Here is a 5512-nt window from a genome sequence, read left to right on the forward strand (position 1 = left end):
AAAACCAGGCTTTGTCCAATATGTCTGGGCAGACTGCTCACATCAGATCACTTGATTGCATTATAAAAATGCGTCCGTGACTGTTGATATATACCGGGACAGTCCCGTGAAAATTGATTAAATATTATTATTATTTTTATTATTATTAAGGGATACAATACGATTTCCAATTATTTCAAGGATTTGTAGGGATCTTGACAATTTCAAGCAATTTCTAGAAAAATTTAGGAAATAAACGAAAAGAATTTCATTTAAATGATTTCTACAGATTTTTAATTAATTCTTTATAGAAAAATCATTATAGGTCTATACTAAATTTCCTATACACTTTTTTCGTGAGTATAGTTTGCAATTTGGCTTGAAGGTCGCTTTTGTTCCTTCCGTCAATTTTAGTTTTTCACATTACTTCTTTTTTTAACTTTTTTAAATACTATAAATTTTCATTTACAATGTAATATAGTGAAAATATTTATTAGAAATACATTATCTGTCGTTAAGACCTGTAGATAAATGAGACTGAAAACAATAATCTTGAGAGTGCATTTGTAGAGTAGCAAATCCCAGCATATCTTATTGAACTTATACAATATTTAAGGTTGTTGGAAATGGTGCAGTCCTAAAAAAAAGTGGCCTCACTCGAATTTTAAGACAGAATTATGAAGATAAATGTTGAGGAGCTTGCTATTTGAGTCTATGACCAAGTCCATGATCACCTTCCACGTAACTGACCCATTACACAGGAGGCACCTTTTGTTTATAAGCAGGCAAGGATTACGGAATTTAACTTTTTAATTTTTCAACGTAAGATTTAAAAATAATATATTTGAAATCAATGAGTTTTTACGATTCCACGCCTATTCAATTTGTCTTTGAAAGTTGAAAATTGTACATTCTGAATGTATTATTCTCAAATCACTAATTGCAAAATAGAATATTATTGCAAGTGCCTGAGACTCAGACTTCGAAATGTAGTTGTCCTTAATAATTATGGGATTAAGTATAGACTATAAACTTTTAAATCCTATAACAAAGACTTACTTTAGACAGGAAGTTCCAAATAGTGTAATCTACCCATTGCCGTAGATATAAATTTATTGTTGTCCTGAAGTGGGTTTCATTCTTTCCCAAAATTGAATTCTTAAAATACAGTGTGGCCTTTCAACACAATTATGATGAAATTAGGTTTTGTGTAGAAAAGCTTCTACCCCGCCCATTTTTATTGGCCCAATAGCCTATCTTATGATAACCCTAATGAAAATGCCTCGACTTGAGTTCGACTTGAATTTCCCCCAATTAAGACATGCTGAAGTTGAAAAGGTCGACATGAGCATGTCTCACTTTTGAGACGGAGCCAGAATTCAATTCATGTCCAGCGGACAAGTTTCTATATATTGAACACATAAATTTATCTCTTGAGTAGAATTTTTATGACTCGAACATGTGCGGTTTATAACTTTGAGTGTATATCTGTCCTAACAAGAAGAGTCATTCTGACTGTCATAAAAGCTAAACTTTGTTAACGATTAAACAATCTCGTACATTTTTATTCAATATATATATATATATATATATATCATCATACATACATACATTAAATCAACTCATTTACTGATTTTCATTTGTACTATACTTGTTTGACGATGATACCGAAAATGTTGTTTGCTTTTGCATATTTCTAATGGCTTACACATTTTTCATCCATCAATTTTAATCTCATTTATGAGCCGGAAAAAGTTTGAACATCTTAGCCAAGACAGGGCTTGTGTTGAGACAACTAGACGTCGTCTTAGACAAGACAAGGCTAGACTTGAGACCAGTAAACACCGTCTCACTTGTCGTGGCCATAAAAGTAAGACGAAGGCCTATGTCTGGACTCTGTTTTGAGACGCAGCCAGACATCGATGTCTTGGAGACGAACTCAAAACATAACCAAGTCGAAGCATTTTTACTCGGGAAACTATCGCCATTCTCACGTTGATTGATCATCTTAAACGGGATACCTTTGTTCATAAACAGGCCCAAGTGGCGAAATCTGCAATTTTTACAATTACATGAATAAATAATTTTGATAAGAAAGATCAAAATTTGGCAAGCAATGATATTATTGCTCAAATAAAACTGTTCAAATTTTACACTTCTGTAAACAAATTACATATGCCAGCAATAAAAAAAGGTAGATTTCGAGTATCTGATTCTGAGATTACCAATTTCAAAATTATTTATTTTTTGAAGTTTGACATTTTTACCTGCTTACTTACAAAAGTCTTTTACTAATCGTACACCGACCTCCGTTTCATAGAGTATAGACCATTGTAACGCTTATTCTAAGTGCATGTTTTTAATGGCTGAACCAAAATATATAATTTGTATCATTTTTTCGAAGTAACAAATTTTTACAAAAAATTTAGGAAATTTTTTTTGATCTGTCACACAGTCTAAATATATTAAAAAATCACGCAAATTATCATAAGTTTTATTGTTGTTAATATTTTGTAACAACTGATTGAAAAAAATAAAATTGAATTTTATGTTTTATCTAAATTCTACATGCTAAGATCCGAGCTAAGATCTTAAATTTAGTCATCCCCGAAGAAAATCAGAATAAATCAAAAGATGGCGAAATATGGGTCCAAACAGTATAATTTTCTTTGTTTTTCTTATCTTTTAACTACTGAAATCAAAAAAAGGAAACTATACCATAGAAAATTCGATTATTAGTTCCTATCAAAAGCCAATTTTCCAAACCTGTGAAATTGTTACCTCAAAATTCTTGAGCAATTTCTCCTGAATTGGCTAACTTTTTTAGATCAAATATTTTTCAAACGCACTTATAATATCAATATCTCGGGATTAAATTTTATTTTCTATTGGAAACAAATTTTTAAATTTTTATTGCAATCCGCAGCCGAGTTTGTTCGTTTCTATAAGATCAGAAAAATTTCCAATTTCTACCTGGTTTTCTTACTTCCATAACATTGCCGTTTTATTCACGACTTTTTCAATCATAGTTTCGACTCATTCAGATTTTTTTCTGAAAATGAAAAAATGTTCTATTTTTTCTGAAGAAGTATTTCCCCTAACAACATTTTTAAATATTCCTTAAGGGGTTTTCTACTACCAATATTTTTTTTCAAGCTTATGTTTCTGCCTTATCGAAAATCTTATTTTCAGAAAATCATAGAGCCAAACAAAATGTCAGTCTCGATGTGTTTTGTTAGAATGAACAACTTTTGGACTCATGGTAGTGTTATATTCCAAATTAAAAAAAAATGTTTTCTTTGTAAGAAATAATGTAATTTTTGGTTACGTTTCTATGTAGCTATTGAATAATCAAGAATGTTAATCGAAAGTTAGATTAAACAAGGAAAATAGTTTGTTTCTTTAAAAAATTTAAAAACGATATCTGTAGGTTATGGTAGGTCATGAAAGGTTATTAATTTAGGCAATCGATGAGTCTCGAAGACGCAAACAAATATATCATATAAATTACAGTTGTATTGCAAATATAAAAAAAGTTGTCCCTATATCAACAAGTTGAACATTATATTTTTTAAATTTGTAAATCGGTATTGTTAGATCATAAGAGGTTATAAAAGGTTCATCAATGGGTCATTCAACGTGTCTCAAAGATGCGAAAAAATATGTCAAGTGCAGTCATGTAGTATTCCTAATAATAATAAAGTTTTTCTTATGTAAACAGAAGACAGACATTTCTTTGAAACTTCATAAATCATAAATCGATGCGTCTGAAGGTCGCAAACAAATATACTTCATGTGGTACTGTCATATTTTGTACATAAAAAAGGTTCTTCTCATATAAACAGAATAAACTATTTCTTTAAAATTTTATAAATTAGTATCGGTAGGTCATAAGAAAACTAATTTTTTTCATTTGAAACTACAAATGTAAAAAGGAAAAACTTCCAAATGGCCGATCTAGCTCGAAATCCTATTAGACCTGGATATCAGTCGGAGCTACAATGTCTCCGAATCTAAAAATTTTTATTTTCGAACTCCTGGGGACGAATTATATCGAAATATCTAAAAAGTTTTATTTGAGCATTCAGATAATTTGGAACCTCCCTCTATAAGGATGTAATAGATCATGTTTTATAGATTTAGATTATCGGCATTTTTATTCAAAGTTGAATTTCTAATCAACGGAAATCTGCACACTATGTACTTTTCACTATGTGATCATACATCAGTCTTTGTTAGATTTCGTGCACAATTTCCCAAATTACCATGCAGGCAATTCGCAAAGCGTTATTTCAATAGAAATTTGTATAATTTTGCATCTAGAATAACGCTATAGCAGTAAGACAGAAACGCCAATGGGGCTTTCAGGAGATGCGTTCCATTTGGGTCAGATATATTCGTCTATCTCACGAATATCCGCAATTCTCTTGTATTGTATAGCTCCAAGCACGAATAACGAAAAGGTGAGGTTCTCCGGGCGGATGCGCGGCATATTGAAAATCGATTAGAATATCTACGTCTTGCTAAATAAATATGTATTTGTAATTCTACGTGTCGGTATATATGCGCTTATATTCGTAGTTGCCGCATCGGCAAGCGGATATAATGCGAAACCATGGACGTGTCTTCGCTGGAAATATACATATACTCTCTATTTGGAATTAATATCAAAATGCTAGTCAAGCAGCGTGAAAATATAATAACAACGAAAATCTATAGAATAGCCATTATGAACCTAATTTCATATTCAAATTCCTAATTATTAAATTTATTATTGATTCACTTTACTAACAGGGGATTCTGTTTTATATTTGAATATTTCAATAAACTAACATTGATTAGTTCTTGCAATAAAATAATGAAGCTTTAAAAATTAAAGTAGAGAAGGCGAAATGAGTGGTGGGAAAGTTAGGGAAATAATGGGGGACCCGTTCATTCCTCGGAACGGTAAAAATTAAGAAAGGTAAAATTTCAGAATGGGTTATAATACATAATGGTAAAACTTAGGAATAGCAAAAAGTAGGAAAGAGCAATAAGTCGGAAATCCAAAACTCTGAAAGGTATTTCTTCGGAAACCAAAGAAGCGGAATGGGTGAAAATTCAGAAGCGTTAAAATTAGGAGGGTGAAAAATTAGGAAAGTAGAAAAATTCGGAATTGTTAATAAATATACCTATTAGCAGATGTATAATTTTTCCTCTCTGTATATTTACTTATTCCTAATTGTTCCCCCTCCTTATTTTAAGGTTTCCGAATTTTTACCCATTCCGCTTCTTTGGTTTCCGAATAAATACTATTCAGAGTTTTGGATTTCTGATTTATTCCTTTTTCCGAATTTTTGGTATTCCTAAGTTGTACCATTATGTATTATGACCCATTCTGAAATTTTACCTTTCTTAAATTTTATCCGTACCGAAAAATGAACGGGTGCCAATAATGGGGGGTAGGGGATAGGAGATTTGGGTGAGTAGGGGAAGTGGGGAGAAATAAGAGGTGGTGAAGTACAAGAAATAAGGGGAGGGGACTTAAAGGGAA

The sequence above is a fragment of the Belonocnema kinseyi genome, chromosome 10 (genome assembly GCF_010883055.1).
Source record: "Belonocnema kinseyi isolate 2016_QV_RU_SX_M_011 chromosome 10, B_treatae_v1, whole genome shotgun sequence".
Classification (NCBI taxonomy): Eukaryota; Metazoa; Arthropoda; class Insecta; order Hymenoptera; family Cynipidae; genus Belonocnema; species Belonocnema kinseyi.